Below are 20,083 nucleotides of genomic sequence, written 5' to 3'. Positions count from 1 at the left end.
GCGCCACTGATAAGCTACACTACCGAGAGCATATTGCTCTGTATACGAATAACTTTACACCGACAAAGTAAACTTGTTAAATGCGAAACGGTTTTCCGTTCGAGAATTTAGGTTGATGAAAATTCAAATTGATCATAAACGCCGAACGAGAAGAAGAAACATTTTACCAGCTAAATGAGATTGTTTTTAGGAATTGGAGATATGGTTCGTGTTCATTATACGAAAAATAATTCAAGACGACAGATGGTGCCATTCGTGCACCAGAGTAAAATGTACTTGGGAAAAAACGTAATTTTTTTTTATTAAAAATACGTCTCTTATTCGGGTCAAATTTGTAGTTTGTGGAATTTTACCATTTATATCTTTCGTCGAAATTATTATTTACGACTGAAATAAATAAATATGACACGATCGTAATATTGAACAAACTTACAACATTGTAATATTAATATTCAGATAAATATAACATGCCGAGAATTCCACGCGACTGAATTAATTATATTTAGTTTCTAGATAGTATAGAGCCCATGAAATATTACAGTAGTCCGATATCTATCTTTTTGTATATGAAAAAACAAATGATAAATCCAATATTTGTTTTATGGATCCATTTTGTAAGTCAATAAAGACATCTCGACTCATGGTTTCAATGTATTACAGAATTTATTACATCTTTAATAATTTATCATCAAAACTTTAAATCTGATATTGGTATTGCTGTTGTTTGCTTTGAGACCCTTAGAATAAATAAAAAGTATATAAGAAATACATTAATAATAATCGATTGTTTTATTATTCAATATAACCAGGGCTTAAAACCGTTCCTAATAAAGTTGTTAATCGACTTCGGTAGGAGCCAAAAAATTTTTTAAACTGGTAATCGGTTGTCGTTTAAATTTGTTATTATGGTAACCAGTAACCGTTTCTTTAAGAATATTTCAAAAACTATAATAACCGTTAATCATTTAAAAGCCGATGATAAGATTTTTTGGTAATTGGTTACTAGTTAAAACCGGTTTTTAGAAATCATATTTTTCAATTTTTTAATGATATTTTTAAAACAGTTTATATAGGCGATTCTCGGGTTGATAATATAACTTTTATTATTACAAAATCAAAAACTTAATATGCTTTAATTTGGTCAATTTCACTCAATTTCAATATTTATTTTTTCAAACTGCTTTAAAATTTAAAACATATTATGATCAAGATAATAATAATCAAAAAACTAAATTGTATAAAAAAATTGTATTGTTATAATTTTCTTATTTATAACGGTAAAAAACTGAAATCAAATATAATCATTTTCTAATATGACACTAAGATTGATACATTACCCCAGAAATTTTTGGTTATATTATATATAATACAGTACCTCAAAACCTGGATGAGCAGATATTAAAACAACACTATTAAAATATCATAAATATTAAATGGACTAAGCCTTTATTCCAACAACTATTTTTTAATAGGGATCTGAACTCCATGACGACGACGTTTATGACAGTATTTATAATGTATAGTTATACCTATATATATATATATATATATATATATATATATATATATATATATGATATTTACAACAGATGAGCAATACTCGACGGCCATTAATTGGGGAAAAATATTTAAAAATAGCTGGGAAATTAAATTCAACTGTAATAGTATAATGTAATCATGACATAATTCAAAAATTAATACCACGAAAAAACCGTTAATTATTTTTGTCGGGAATAAGTTTTGGTTATAAAACTGGGATTGAAAATACAAGGTAATCGCTTTGATGTTAATATTTAAATATTTACCTTGTTTACCGATAGCTAATAACCGCTTCCAGCATTCTAAAACTAATAGTGGTTATCGGTTTTCAGTTCTCAAATTTAAGGGTTCTTACCGGTTTTCGTTACAAACCAGCTACCGGTTTTAAACCTTGAATATGACCAATAAAAATTATATTCTAGGTACCCATCATTCACTTCAATTTATTAATAAAATTTGAATAATAACAATAAAATTAATCTTAATTTATAAGTATTTATTACAATTTATTCACAAATTATAACAAAAACTAGAAAAAAAAAATTTCAATATATTAAATATTATTTTATTATTTTATAAAAATTATCATCGTATGATATGATTATTTTCTTATGAATCAAAATACCTACTGACTTAATACTACAATCGGCGGTATATATTTTACAATTAAATTGTTTACTCTTACGTTAGGCTTTGCGATTGTTAAAAACACTGTAGAATAAAATACTGAATAAATTATAAAGACTTTTAGACTTTTACAAATACGCACGTTATTTCGTATACACCTAGACGGTGTGTATACGAGTACATGGAGCTTTGTCTGAAAACAAAGAAATGACTTTTGCTACCAGTAATGTTTGTCGGAAAAAAAGACCGTATCGTCCATTCAAATCGTACCGACAAATTGTAAGTCGAAGAAAGAAATAAAGATTAAAAATAAATACATCAATAGAACATAAGTACAATGTGTATTACAATTTAATGAAACATAAATCAACGGTTTTAATCATTTGAGAGCGACAAAAACATTCATGTACAACGTCAAAGCCGTGCATTAAAATGGTATACCTGTATCTGCCCATATACGGTCGGAATATTAATGAGATTAATTGTCAACTATAATACGGTGCGGCCGCAGTCGTAAATGGACACGGCGAGACGTCTGAAAATCAAACGCACTCAACCGTTTATCACGTATTGTTATTTTTTTTTACGACGTGCGCGCAATGTACGTGATCCAGAGGTTTTGAGCGGGCGGTATTCATCATCGTATTGTAAAAAATAAAAAACATTAAAGCCCATTATTTTGATTTGCGAAGTACGTTCGGGTACAGCGATATAAGTACACATTAGTATACATAGACCGAGGGTGCTATCATACTTGAGCACTTCCATCTCAGAAATCGGCACCCCTATACTAATTCACTTAAATATTTTATTTTATTTTTTTTATTTAAAAAGTCTTGCCACCACGTTATGACGTCTGCGTGCGTTGTCCACTGCTTCAACGTAACATTAAATAAATACATCGTAATTAATCATTAGTAAATTGATGGAATACAATAAAAAAAAAAAAAAAAAAAACTTTAAAAAGCCTCGTAGAACTTGCGGCAAACTCATGTCTGTTAATAAAATCATTTTAATAAAACATATAGGATCGACCGTTTGACAAAGGATAAACAATTACTGCGTTGCAAATGAAATAAACATAAATAGTATTATATTTTAACATACAATCCCCTTAATTATAATAGTTGTTGTTTAATAGTTAGCTTTCTACTTTCTGGTAAGCTGTTGTAAAAATTTTCCTTAATTGATAATTATGGTAGTGCATAATGTATTTACGTAAGCAAAATTATCCATGCGCACGAATACAACGCAATACAATTAGTCCAAAAATATATTATAACCGAAAACGGATAGTTGTGTTTTTAACGGCAGGTCAAAGTCGATTAATCGGCATAAAGTCGACCGCAGTTACGAAGCATCTCTAATGTTCTAGATCAGTGGTCGCCAACCGGTGGTCCACGAGAAAATTTAGATGGTCCGTAGAAAAATTTAAACGTTACTTACAGAATCTTTTTGTCGTTATTTCCCCAAAAAATTAAATCCTAGACATGGTATTATGTGGATAGATCTATTTGCAGCAAACAATTAAAATAACAAGTTATATATGACCGAAAAAAAATACTTCGTCGACTTATTTAACGGTATTTATGTAAAAAGCTATTTTAAGCTAAAAGTGGTCTGTAAAATTTAGAATAGGTATGTATTTAGTGGTCCCTGAAGTCTAAAAGGTTGGCGAACGCTATTCTAGACTACGTGTAGTTCCGCCCGTGTAAATACCATTATTATCCATAGTAAAATAATAAATATTAAATAAAAATTAGTAAATAGTTAACTCTCGTAGATTAATAAATTAATTTTATAAATAAATAAATAAAAATAAAATAGAGTCGTGTATTAATGAACTTTCTACGTATCTGATGACAAATTTTCAATTTCAAACCGTTCGTAAATTACAAATATAATATTATTCCAGTCTAAGTATTTATTTATATATTTCTATATGGACACTTTTGATTTACTAAATACAACTATCCGTTCATTAATCCGAAAAATTACAACCAATGTCGAGCACTTGTACAATATCAGAGTATATCTGACGGGTATGAAATGTTCAACTATTATATCTGAACGTAATATTTTATCCTATCGCGCGACGTCTTGTGCACCATTACCAATTTATTAACGTCGAAAATTTTTAATTTATCATGTCCGTCAAGTTGGCACCGGCACATTATGCTAGAGTTATGTAAATGGTATCAAAAATTTACTAGATTTTGCTAGGGCATTTTTGGATTTTGCTAGGGCCCCTAAACTTTGATAATCCGCAAACAAACATGCCGATGCTATCTTTGTGGGCACACCGGCACTATGTTCGATTTCAAAAAAAAGTATGTCAAATTATTCAGCTGAATTTGCTAGATTTTGCTATAGCATTTTTGGAATTTGCTAGGGCTCTTGTCGTCCAAGGGGGAGGTTCCAAATTTGGCATCAGCACCAGCACATTGTTTGATTTTAAAAAAAAAAAATGTCAAATTATTCAGCCAAATTTGCTAGATTTTTTGAATGGGAATTACACGACGATCTACAAAAAAAAACAAGAAAAGTGTCGGAACAAAAATCTATAACTCCACATATCCTAGTTTATATTCAACCATAAAATATTTGTAAATTACACATAAAAAATTTGTAAAATATATTCAATATTAAAATGTACTGTTAATATATCTTTATTTTGTTATAGAACTGAAATATTTGTAAAAAATCAGAAACTTAAAATGGGAGAAGTATGATTCCGTTGTAGGCATATACAATGTATATATATAGTCAAAATCCTATAGCATAGTAGATGCATAGTTGTCACACTGATAGTTGAGAAATTACGAATAATTGCCTATTGACTACTTAGAAAGGAATACGGATGATTAACGCTAGGTTAAGTGAAGCTACAAATGCGATGTTAATATGTGATTACTATGAGTAGTAAACTAACTCCGTATTATACATAGTATAAACTACCTAAGAACTGCATACGTTAATCACTAGGGCTCGGATTTATATGTAAATATATATTTTTTCTGTGGTTTGATAAATTAATTTAGATTAGTGATAAATTTGTTTCAAAGGGTTTCTATTGAAATTAATTATATTTTATTTTACATATTTTTACATATTTTGCCATAAGTACATGATTTTACATATTTCTTAATAATTCCATTTTTCCTACATATTTCAACAAATTAAATGCGTTTCCTCCAAAATAATCCATTTAACGTGTTTAATACGGAATAGCAGAAACCATACAACAAAAATTGATAAAAGTAGGCAAATTAATATCTACAGTCAAAAATATATTTTTAAAAGCTCCTAGCCAAATAAAAATATTTAAAAATATGTACCCCGAATTAAACCTCCTAGCAAATTCCAAAAATGCCCTAGCAAAATCTAGCAAATTCCTAGCAAATTTTTGATACCATTTACATAACTCCAGCATAATGTGCCGGTGCCAACTTGACGGACATTAATTTATTTGACATAACACGTGCGTCTTAATACAGGTGCATAAACAATTTAGTTATTCCAATAGATCTCGTGATTACAAAACTAATGAACGTGCCCGTAACAAATCTTACGAGACAGGAGCTTCAACGAGTTGATGGTGCAGAATTATGATAATGATTATGATACCTATACAAATCGCATGAGCGTGTACGTACATACGATATTATTATCCCGTGTACAAAAGCCGACGATTTTAATAGTTATGTTCACAGACGTGACCGAAGAGCAAAAATGGATTTAAAAAAAAAAAAAAAAAAAAATAGGAAAGACAGTGTTATTTTAACATTGAAATAAAACAAATTTTATCGAAAAAAAATATATATTGAAAAACAATCATATTTTCTTATGATTATAATAATAACGTGACATTCACCGGTCGTGGAATTTATTCGTCATAATCAACGTATGATCGTGTACAATCTATTCGCTATAATCTTGTCTCGAAACGCGCTCTAGTTACGACTGCGTTTATTTTAAACGTCTCGTGATGTTTTAAAACCCGTTCGCCTCAAATCACCCCGATACTATTATGAAACTCATTAACATTAAAATTCGTCAAACGCATAATAATTATATATGTCAGAAGATCTATGCCACGTGTATACGTATTATACTCGTATATATATTATAATTTTCGATGTCGATATTAATGGTTAACGAGTTTGATTCATCGGATTATATTCCTCATCGAAAAACGACATCATTCGTATTTTCACTGTAAACGTTATGTATACGAACGGTTTTGTCGTTAAATAAGTTCGGCGTACAAGAATAAGTTTGTACGCGTGGGTATTATTACGATTACATTGTTTTCATTCTGCCGCCGTGCGCAACAATGTACACGAACTTGCTGTCATTATCATAATCCGAACGTACCAGATGCTTTTTTATCTTTTTTTTTTTTTATAAAAAATAAGCCATTATTTTGGTTTGTTCGACAACGTAAAGAGAGAAAGAGTGAAAAAAAAAACAAAGTCTCGAAAAATTAATCAAGTATAACGTCAACATTTGAACGCGTCGACCGGTGCGCGTCGCGTCCATACGCGTTATAATAGATTATATGAAATACACACACACACCCTCACGTATATTACAGTAGCGGGACGACTTGTTTGTGTGAAAAAAAAAAAGGAAAATGAGAAGAATCGGGTCCATGGATCGGGACCGAGGGCAGCTGCGGATTCGACTCGGCCCTCGTATCAGAGGGAGGGAAGGACGGGATTTTTTTTTGTCGGCCGGTCGTCGCGTATACGCGTGTGTATAATGCGTCCATTGTGCGCGTGGCTGAGGGCTGAAGTGCTTCCACCGACGGGAAAGGGATGATAGTCGCGCGGGAGGGGTTAATTTTTTTATTTTTCAATACCTTTTTATTTTTTTCGGTACGTTACGTCTCGTTATCGTGCGCGCGTTACTTGTGTACACAGGCACACACGGACGGACGGACGGACGGACGTACATTGCATACACGTAAGTGATCGTCCGAGTGTGAATAAATTCGGATTTTTGGGTGACGATCAATGGGCCAGTGCATTGAAAAGGAAAGATCGCGTTGAGAAGAAAGAAACCGCGCTTACGTGCAAGACCCCGAGATAGGTGTACACACGTCGCGTGGTCCGACACGGATCTGACCGTTTTCGCGATATTCTTTTCACCGGTCCCGGGCATTGTTATACGGTACACGCAACACGGCACCGCGGTCGTGTAATTTTCCTAGTATACAGGGTGATCTTTTTGACGCGAATCGGTTACGGATCGTTCGTAATTCACCGTGACCTCTATACAGGTAACAGTAACGGGTTGCACCTAGGTAAAAACCGACTGTGTATTTATATATATATATATATTCACCCCGGCGTGTTATAAACCCTCTAAGTCTCTCACACCTATAGACACATATCCTCTACGTCAGTGGTCTTCAACCGGTGGGTCACGTAAGCTATGAGATCGTGTCAAGATTAGTGTTCGGTTTAAAGTTGAAAAAAATGCACACATTATAATTATATAATATTATACTGAATTATGTATGTCAAATGACATTGGATAATATAATTTATCTACCTCGTACTATTTTGTAGGAAATAATAATGAACATCAAATGAAATAATGGTATGGCGATAGTCTGATCTCATCAATACAACTCATTTACCTATGATTTGTACATAAAATTACACAGTTTAAAGTTGAACCGAGATGGAGTATCTTGTGTGAAAACATTCAGGGTCAAATATCGCACAGTCTTTTTTTTCTGTATTATTACTTATAATAAAAATTATATCTTGCCTAGATACCTAGAAAAATATAAATTTTTATTAATTCAGCTATAAAAGCACTTTTACAATGGCATATTAATTACAATTATACAAATTACAATTTTAACTTTTTTTTTTTTTCGTTTTCATGACTAACGAAACTGACGTGGATGGCAAAAAAGGTCGAAGACCACTGCTCCGTAGGATAAACGTCCGAAGATAATTCGGCGCCAATCGTTCGCCCTGTATACGCGTAAACATATCATGTTGAAGGTACAATGCCGTGTATATTCAAAAGATTATCGATGGAAAAAAAAATCGCTTCTTCTTTCAAAATAAATGCGAAAATTCCCATCACACGTACAAAATAATACGCGTCTCACACTCCTTTTCACCCCTGCAGACGTGTAACGACGGATACCGATTCGGAACACTCTCGACTCCCGAACAGTGGCCGCCGCGGTCGTAAATAAAATATTAGACACGGTGTGGCGGAATGAAGTTTGTTTATATTTTTATTTATTTTTTTGTTTTTTCCAAGTGTCGTGATGCGCGATTACCCGCCACAAAAACGTGATACACGGCCCCGCGGGGGACCACAGCGGTCTCTCGGCCAACGTACATGCATATAATTATAAGTATTTATCATAACGCTGTGTGTACAACACGTGTTGCCGTCGCGGTGTATGTAACGTTTTTTTTTTTTTTTTTGTCAAACGATGATGATAATCGACTGACGACGTCGGCTGTATTACGTGTTATCTAGACGTCTAAACTTTAGTCTCGATTTAAAAGCACGTCTCACTCCTGGTGCTCGTAGGGGTACGACCCATTTGTGCCCCGAGGGACGTGGACAGTTGCGCCTGAAACATAAGGTACTGCCCGTTGATTTACAGCCCATACGCGCCCATTTCGCGTACAACGTTGCCATTTGATATTACGGATATCTCAGCTTCAATTTCCCGAAACCAAATTTCTATAAAAGTGGAATTAAAGTTACGAACAATTAAACACTCTTGGTTTTTAGTAGTATTTTTTATTTTAAAATCCATTATAACCTATAAGTGTAATGCTGCAAAATAAATAGTAGGTACTGTATAGCTTTAGTATAAGGTCCGCAGAAAGAAGTAAGAATCGTCATGAACTGTAAAATGAACCAATATGCGATAAAATCGATAAGGATGTAACGTACAAATTAAGAACAGTTAAAGCGATTAATAATATTATTCGAGTGCCCAATCATAAAATAATACTGTTTGAAAACGTTGTACGGTTTTTATAAATATATAAATATTTCGGGCACAAATGGGTTATTATTTCAGGTGCAAATGAGCTACAAAAACGATGGGTGCATGTGAACTGTTCCGATTCGTAGACTACACCACCGATAAACTATTCGATGCCACCGCCCGTAATACATTGGAACAACAACAATAATGATATACCGGAGGAACCAATAATGATATTGCGTATAATTTTGCAAATGGTATTTGAAATGTTTGGACAAAAATTATCCCTAGTGTATAATCTACAATGAATGGATTTAGGTGTTGTATAATTACCAACGAGTGGGTTCAAGAGTCGTTATAACTCATTATGGTTCACAGAACTCATTTTAAGATAAAAAATAGGAAAAAAATATTTGTATAACGCATTATTGATGATATTTGACAAGTTTCATTAATTAAAAATTAAAAATCTCCTCGAAGTTTTCACTAGGCATTTTCTCGTATTGTGAAATTAGTAGACCTAATGATTTTTTTATTTAAGAACCATATTTTATTTTTTGAACACATATTTTGAGATATTTTTTGATCACGTTAAGCGAATGGAATTTCGATCGGATTCCGTTAAACCTATTCGAACGATTGAACGACAAGTGAAAAATAAATACTACAACATCATATTATGTCCGTGTACGGCCGTTTGTAGATTTGATGATACTGCACACGATTTTCTACTGCGATTTTAACGCGACTAATCGTTTAATAATGTCGCAGTTCAACTGGCAGATTATTTATTTCCCTCTCCTTACACCAGTGTCGCATCCACAAAATAGAAGACCCGTGTACGGTAATTATATTAGGCCCCTTCCTAGGATTTTTTTTTTGTTGTACGTTTTATTTACAAGTATCAATTTTTTTAGGTTTTGAAACACGTTTCACATCAGTTAGTGTATGATATATGTATATATATCAAATTAAAAACCTACAACTGTTGTACATTATACTTCACTACATATTTACGTCGTAAATTTGTTTAAGTATTTAGGTAGGTATGTTGTATGCTTATTCAAATACTCAATGGACTCATTGTTAAATAAATATTATATTACTCTAAAATATTATAACATCCTTACTTGAATTCTAAAAAAGTTTCTTTTAATTATAAAATAATAATATAATATTATTAAATAATTGTGTATTTGTAAAGTGTAGTTTATTTTAGGCTGGGACTAGGGGGCCCCCAAATGTATGTAAGCCTTGGGGCCCGTGTGCGTGGTACACTCTGCACACCCGATTTTTACGGCACTGCCTCACACGATCGTTTTAGATAGAATACCTCTAAAATTGTGTGTCCACTTACAACACGAAACTCACGAGACCGTCGCGTTTGACGATGTGCTTAAACATAATCTGTTTGTACACATTTTCTCTTTTCATTTATTCCTTACGCTTTTATAGACAAACAAACACACACACACACAAGTGCGCGCGCCCAGTAGTTAAAACATTTTAATCTCGATCGTCGCAGTAGATAGTAACATAGTGAGCGCGCGACTAGCAACGTAAGCGCATAAATTATTTATAATATTGTTTTACGCTCACATAATGTTACAGGATCGCTGTAGTACGGTGTAGTGTTATAAAATCTACATTGATTGGTATTTGCAGTACGGCTTGTATTTAATTTTGCAGACATATAATTATATTATAATAACAGCGTTTGGTAAATATGCATAAACAATCGAGTACGAACACGTGCATAGTTCTGACGAACCGAACAACAGAGATCGATGAAAAATAATTGCGGCAGATCGGTGCGAACGTTTCGTCATCCGACTAGGTACATTATGATATCAGTGTTTTTAACGTGCATTATTAATAATAATATTGTGTAGCTAAATAGCCGCATTCGCATTGTTTGCATTGACCGTGCGTTTGCCAGATTTAATTAAATTTAACATAATGACAACACGATATTGTTTACTTTTTATATTATACGAGCTATCATCATACTGTTATTACGAAGTTAAAAGTAAAATAAATTCAAGTACGACAACGTCCCAAAACAAAACAAAAATTCACTCTGGTTTCCAAATATAAAATATATCCATTTTCACGTTGAAACTCATTTGCATTATTCAAATGGATTTTTAACGTTATAATACAATAATAAGTGCATATAATCATTGCATAAATATTAATTATGTTTACCCTACCTGTATACAGCATTTTAAAAAAAAATCAAAAAGTTATGCAATATTTACTTGTTAGAAAACTTTATGCAAAGTTTGTTTAATTTATTTATTTAAGTAGGAAACTGATAAAAAACAAACGTGTATATTAAACATGTATTGTTTGTAAACGTTTTTAACTAACAAAAATAACTGGTGAAAAGTTGTCAATCATAAAATGTCACGTTCTAGGATGACGATCATGAAGCGATCTTATCATTTCAATCGTATGAATATTTTATACGATTTATCCTGAACCATAAAATGTAGTTTATTTATTTATTTGATCAGCAAGTGTGACTTTTAGTGAGAATAAAAATAATCTGTGTATTTTGAAGAACAATGTATCGTTCAACTGTAAAATAACTTGAAATTAGTTTTTTTTAGTACAATAATATACCTTAAAATATGTTTTATCTGTATCGGGACTCCTGTTCTCATAACCGTTCTTCTGATGAATATTTATTATTTGACAACCATCTGTTTTATACCACATTATAAACGTTGCATGGTCGTGAATTATCAATTATTATTTATTGATATATTGTATAAAGTATCGGTGATATTCACAGTAGCGCTTGAACTAAATAATAATATTTATGATCAATTGTGAATAAACAACAAAGTAAAATCGAAAATCAAGTATAACACATTTAACTGGGATCTCAGATGTTGTTACTATAACTGTTTTTACCGAGTTCTTAGAATCTAATCGAACAAATATACATTAAAAAAAATGTTCACCATGGACTCATGTTAATATTGTATAATTGTATAATATGTTTATAATTTGTGCGTTTACATATTCTGAGTAATAAAACGTTCCATAAATAACAAGCAAATTTACTAATATATTAATAATAATATCTTAACACGTGTTAAACCCGAATAATAGTGTTTGTAAAAGGTCATTGAGTTGGTGACCAAAGGTCGCCGTTAAGGACAAAGTTGGTCCAATATAGCTTACCCAGCTTTGCATGGCGTATAAACCAACCCTTTTCCCAAATTTTCAGATGCACTAGGGCAGCAAGTACTGCGTCGACAAAAGTTTAATCCCAAGTCCAACAAAACAAACATTTTTTAAATGTTTTCTATAAGAGATATTGATCAAATAGAAATTAATATTTATTAATTTTTAATATCCCTCGACTGCTTGAAAAAATCGTTTTATCAAAAACCATCCCATAAAGTACAATTGTATTATTCGTTACAGGTATATTTTACGTTATATTCATAAAACTAACGAGTACAGTATAATAATTTCAAGTAATCATAATAATATTATCATAGTGAATAAAATACAAAAGATTAAAAGTCCTACTTATTACGAACTCTTCATTAGTTACCATTTGATTTTTATTTTAATTTAATTAATTTAATTAATTTAATTTCATATTTTATTGTGTTATCTCATTTACTTACTGTGCTCGTTTCCTGTAGATTGTAAATAAAGTTTATTTAATAAATAAATGGGAAGAAAAAAATATTTTCCAATATTTACTGAAGTTTTATCCATTTTTAATTGGGGTCGTGTTTAGTTTCACGACTTCTCATTAATGAAAGGAAACAACTATTTAAACATGCGCACATACTTCGAATGATCCAAAAACGACGCAAAGAAATATCGTGATCTAAAACTTTACAATTGCGTGACGCTTAATAATTATAGCTTTTGTTATTTATCGAACAATTCCATTATGAAAACAATAATTATTAAACTAACCGTTAGTTAAATAGACTTACATCTTATTTATACAAAAAAGTATCGCATTCGTTACTCACTGCTTTAGTATTAAAAGCCTATCATCCAAAACTAACGATTTCCTGATTGGCCAGACATATATTGTAGTATTCAATATTATAGGGAGCTAAAGTAAATTAGATGTAAATGTACATTTTATTCAATTTCACTTCAATCTAATATACAGTCTTGCATGTATATATATTATTATAGTCCTCGAACGAGTTCAATGATCAAATTAAAGAACACTATTTTAGAGCACAACATTATACCATTAAACGAACATAATAAAACGTGTTTATTTATAGTGGAAACGTAATAGTCGGTCACGAGGTTAATACATCTCTGAAGTTCGATGTTAAGTGAACGGATATTACGCTTCATTTTATCTTAGAAACTATTACAGAGTCGAGTCATATTTAACATTACAATTTACCGTAGAATTTATCGAGCAAAATGGTCTATAGCATTTTACAAAAATTAAATGTTTACACATTTCATCAAACAATAGAGCAGTAAGCATATTTATAGGATTTTATTTTATTCAAAAACAATGAAATAGAATACGAATGAGCTGACAAAATTATTATTAATATGTATAGTAATCAATAATTTTTTCCTAGTGTATTTGAACGAATAGGAGACAATTTTATTTACATTTTACTAAAGATATTTGACACACAGATTATATTGTAGTATAAATGTAAGAAAAAGTTGAGTAAATTATTGGTTACAATGTAGTATTTTTTATGAATCAATGAAAAATGAAATGTTGAATCTGTAAAATGTCTCATTGAAAAAATATTTCGCATTGTCCGATTTGAGCGAAATTATATAATTTAAGTCTTGAATGATATTTACAAATTTATTATATTTGATACAAATGACAAAAAATAAGAAAACTTTTGAATTTAATTAAAATTATTTCAAATTGCAACGTAATTGCTAATAAAGAATCGGTCAATGGATTTTTTTTTTATTTTTTGTTAAAACTTTTCAATTATTACGAAAAAAGTTTATTATTTTTAGAATTTAATTCAAAAGAAAATTATATAACACGTTTATTAGTTATATAATTATAAATCTAATTAGAGAAAAAAGTATATAGTTTTTAATATAATTACATACAATTTAATATTAAGAATATGACAATTATTTTAAAACAACTCGGTCTAATGTGCATTTTTAATTCTTAGTAACCTTAATATTTTCATTTTTCTTCCTTAGTATGAAAATATATTTCATAACCTAAACACAATTAATTATAATTGGGATTCCTGAGAATTTTATTGATATAAATGGATCCTAGATTTACAGAAATGAGTAATACAATGATATATATTCGTATATAAATACTTATATATTTTTACAGTTAGACAATAATTATATAATTTTTATAATTTCATTTTAATGGTTTAAAATAATAATCTAGACTTACCATAATCTTAATGGAACCACTATTAAATTCATTCCATACTTAATACCTCTTAATTATCTGAAAAACAGTACACAAGAATTATGTTTTTAATTATTTGAACATTTATGTTAAACATAATGTGATATAAATAATTCGTTCAATCAATTAGGTCCTCCCGTTTGAATTTTCTTTTAAGTTTAGGGGTTTAGTGAAAAAAAAAAAATTATATTAAACAATGTATATTCCAAGACTAAATATAACAAATCTAACAAATCTCACAGTTCAAAGATTTCAAATTACTTTATAAAAATATTTATATTTATTTGAATTTATTTTGTATCATTATTTGTATTATATAAATTCACATATTTTCGATCAATGTGTTAATCAAATTTATAGTTTCTGGTGTATTTTATAAAATCTTTACATCGTTTGAAAAAAAAAAATACATTTTGTATTAGTTATTATAAATTACTAAAAAGTAAACCAGTAAAATCAATTTATTACATTTATATATATGTATGATAAGTACGAATTCAATTCAAGATATTTTTAATTGTGTTATCTTTAATATGATTTTTATGACGAAATTAAATGTTTGATGAAGATAATGATAATCTGAAATTTATAAAATTTCTAGAAATCTATTAAACGTAAATGACTTAATTTAAGCTTCATAAACAAAATCAAATAAAGATTCAGAACACTAAATCAAAGAGTGAACTACTAAAAAAAAATTAAAAATCAAAAATTCTTATTGTACGTTCAAATATACTTAAATTTTAACAAATTAATAACATACAACGTTTTATTATTTATTTTAATTTTCTCGTTCACAGTAATTGAAATACGTATATTAATCATTATGTTTTAGTTCATAAAAGTATAATATTCATAAAAATACATATTAATAGTCTGCCAAAGGTATATTAATATTAATATTAAAGTTAGAAAAAAATATTTGGAAAACATAACAATTTCAATAGTTATAAATAGTTATTTTATAGTTATAAATTGATTATTAATTAAAAAAGTCGGTCAGTATAACTAAGAAAAAGAAATATATAATTCAAAACATCTCTAATGGATTAATAACGATACAATAAAGAAAATAAATAAACAATGAATAGATTGCGGCAACTGGGAAAGATTAACATCAACACTATGTGTATCGATGTGGAACATGGAAACATGCAGTACGGGAGAAAAAATGTTGAATACGGAGTAGACTATTTTTAAAACGTGCAATTGCTGGCATTTTCATGCCTCTTTTTTCTTCTTTTTTCCTCCTTCTTTGTTATGGATAAAAGAAAAAAATGTCTTCAACTGTTTAAACCGTTCTCGAAACTATTTTTGTATGGTTTCAAGCACAAAAAAATGTGAATTTTATTCAGTATTCCAGTCAACTTTTTCAGAAACAATTTTTTCCCCTAATTTTATACAACATAAATCTAATCATAAAGATTTCATACTGAATCCATTTTGTTTACCTATTTCATTTCTTATAGACATTGAGTGATGGTCGTTTGTCACACTGACTGGTGTTTTTAAATCGAATATAAAGTATATAATTTATATATTTATATATAATATGTGCGACAGTATGTGTGTGTATGTGTGTGTGTGTGTGTATATTTGTAGCTACATAATACGTTACGACATCAATCAATATGTCCAAAATGTTGTTCTTTATTTTGTCTTATTTGTGTTGCTATTTTTTGATAAAACCGATTAAAAATTTGTTTGGATTTGAGTTAAGAAAATTATATAAGAGATTTATAATTAATAAATCATATATTATTTCATAAATTAGAATAATGTATAGTGTCATGTATGCAAATACCATACATCATTTTATTAAACAAAAACACAAATTTACATATATATTATCTCTGTAAAAATGAAATGGAAATTAATTTCCATTTATAAAGTTATAGTTATTAATATTTTCATATTATAGATGATAATAATTTTATATTCATATAAATTAATTTAATGTATAACGTATCGTCAACATAATGGGTAATTAGAATGCTTTTTATTCCTAAAACAGTAATTTATAATGGCTCCAATTAAAAAAATGAGATTTTTGACAGTTAAAAACACAGTTCTGAAAGAATTATTTTTTCTATAATAAATTAAAGACTTTGTAAACCTTTAGCGCTAATCATTTAATAATTTTAAAACAGTGTGTAATACTTCTAGCTGTAAATGTTTAACTATATTTCAGATCATATAAAAAAAAACAATATATCTCCTCTTAATTTTGAATGTTTGATAATGTAAATGTAAAATAAATGTACGTGTCTTTTTAAAACTGACATAAAAAAGTATGAAATTTTCAATAATTAGAAGAGAGAGAATGTTTACAGTGAAAACACTAATTGACTGTAAATAAAATACTGAGAAAGAATTATACATTACTTAACGGAAATAAAAATAATATTTTGAGCTTACTAACTAATTAAAAAATGTTATGAAAAAATTATGAAGTTTAACATAAATTAATTAACAAATAAGTATAATATATAAGTCGATGGATGTAATTTTTTTTTTCTATACAGGTTTCGAGAAAAATCATCCATATTTTATTTTGTATTACGCGAAAGAATTTATTACAAACGTTTTTCATAAAGATAAAACCTCAGAAAAAATTTAATACAAATCTTTATCTCAAATACTGAAACACGAGTAGAATCTACTATTTTGTCTTAAAGCGGAACATAATTTATTATATGCTTTCTGAACAAATGACAAATGTGATTTATATATAATACGAAGAGTTGAGACTCTAAATTTCAAAAAAAATGTATTATAAAATAATTTACAATAGTATTTTATGTATAAAATAACTTAAATATTTTTATTTAATATATTATTGGAGGGAAATATTTTAATTTTTATTTTTTTAATACTTAAAATGTATTTTATTTTTGTTATTCTATTGTTTAATGATTCTTTGTATAAAAGTTAATAATTTAATTTTTATTTAATAACTCTACTTCAACGTTAAATGCACTTACATAATAGTTAATAGTTTTAGTACATATCCGACAATCAATGATTATTGATTTGTATAGACCACATTTTATTACTACAATTATATTGTTACAATATTTAATATTTAAATACAAATTATTGTAACCATTAAATACTTCCTTTTAATTTAGAATTCTGTTCATTTTATCAAAACCTGTTGAAAGTAATCGATATTTTAAGAGCTATTAAATATTTGGCACAATCAAAAGTGAAAAAGGTAAAATTAAAAAATAAAGTATAATAATAATAAATAAATAAAATAAATATAAAATAAAAAGTAATATAGTTAAAAGTTTTTTGATGATTATTAAGAATTGTGGTTATATCCTTCAAATAAATAATATAAATTATGTATGAATATATTGGTAATATATTTTACTAAAATTATTAATTTAGACAAATAAATACATGTATAAGCTATTAAACTTTTATTGCGTTTTCAACGATCCGTGCAAAACAACATAGAGTGTGTGAAGTGTAATTATTAACATAGATCTGGGTTTTTTTCATGGTTAGTGGTCGAAATTTGCTTAAGAATTGCTCTAAAAGTCTCGAACATTAATAAAATTATCGAATTTGTTTTAAAACTTTAATAATACATAAATCAAAACCATTCATTGTACACGTTGTAATAATAATCAGCTATCAAGTTTTATTTTTATAAACATAATCAGTACTTATTCAATCAGACATCAACTAGCAATTTCAGTAAAATCGATTTCAAAGTTTAAAAAACCTTATTAAAAGTATTCGATTTGTATTAATAAACTGATAAAAAATGAATCGTCCTCGTAATAATACAAGCGAAATCGAACATGAAGTCTGTTTTTTAAATTAATTTAATCGAACTAATAGATATTCTTGGGTTATAACCTAACCTGAAAACAGGCATATGCGGGAGTTCATATAAACAACGTATATTGGTTTCTTTAAATTAGAACATTTTTTTTTCTCACAAGAGTCTAAAAACTGGTCACATATTCTTGCGATAAGTTTTTTTTTTTTTTTTTTGTACCCGAATTCTATGAATACAGCTGAATTTCATGATGTAAGGTATACATTCTGGATTGTGATGCAGTGAGAAATTTATTGATTCTATAATATGTGCTTTATCGGTCAATACTTTTTTCGAGTAGTATAAGTACTCAAAAAGTTTCTTGTGACCTTGTCAACCGAACACAGATGGTATTCCAACGGTACTATTTTTCAATTTATATGTATCCTCCAGAACGTTTCGAATAAATACTACAGCAAGAAAATACACCACAATTTTGTTCCTGTATAGTTGTTAAAAATTGCAAATTCATAATTCAAAAAATATAAACAATTATTTGACTATTTGTCTTGGTAATATAATATTTTACCATGATTGGTTTTTATGGAAAAGTTGAAAAATTGTTTTATTCTGATAAGCCGCGTGTTCCAATGAGATTTTCATGTCAATAAAAGTATTGTATATATTCTTTTCGTGTGCACCGCACAATATATGTAATGCAAACTGAATATTTTGAAATGTCACGCTACATCGATCTTTGTTGGATAATCTATCAATTTCAACGATGACACTGATTTCGGTGCACTTGGATCCCCCCCCCCCCATAAAATTGTCCCGTTCTGCAGCTGAATCTCGACCGCCGTTCACATTATCGGCACATGTAAAATTTGACACAGCAGTACGCCGTGGGTCTCTTTAATAACAGAATAGGGATCGACAAAGTTTGGGCCGCAAGTGGCACGCGGTCCTATTCAAAAAACGAATCAAACCGGAAGCGTGGCTGCCGCCGTTGTACCGGGGGGTAAGTGTGCCAACGTGTATAACGTACAATTACGGTTTATTATGTACAATGATGCGGCCACGTGGCGCGAGATGCCGCGTGTAATAAAGTCCCGAAAAAGTTTTCCGTACAATTTCGTCGTTACACCTGTCCGCGTTTCATCGCCAAGTTGTCGACGTTTACGGTCGCGTTCACCACCACGTATGCGTTTAATTGTGTACAACGCCAGTGTATTCAATTGTACATTATTACACGATTGCGGGAGAGAGGGTCCGAAAACGGAAAACGACTCCGGTCGGCGAAAGAAAGTTTTGATCCTTCCCCTCGTGGCCGTGTCCGTCACCGTTGGCTCAAAGTCCACGAAGTCACGGTCCCGTCGCGCCCACTTGCCGTGCAAAAATACTTCAACGTCGCGTACATTATTATCGCGCGACGGCGATGAAAACCATACGACTAAGAACACTCTATCTTCGTCGTTCGCGTCCGTACGCGTACAAAGAACACCGCGGGCGTACGGTTATTACGCGTATGATATAATGCGTGCGCGCGGGGTCGCGGGACCGAAACTGCGGCGGGTGGTCAAGGGGAGGGAATACGTTTTTCCCCCGCGAGAAATCGCGTCCCGCCAGGGCGCGCCACGGTGCGCCCGCGGAGGGCGCGATCGCGGAAGGGCTGGTAGCGGTCGGGACGACGACGACGACGACGCCGCCGCCGCGTCAACTATCACGAGCGCCCGTG

This window comes from Sipha flava, unplaced genomic scaffold, assembly GCF_003268045.1.
Source record: "Sipha flava isolate LNK unplaced genomic scaffold, YSA_version1 215_pilon_pilon, whole genome shotgun sequence".
Lineage (NCBI taxonomy): Eukaryota > Metazoa > Arthropoda > Insecta > Hemiptera > Aphididae > Sipha > Sipha flava.
Note: the sequence above shows the minus strand (reverse complement) of the source record.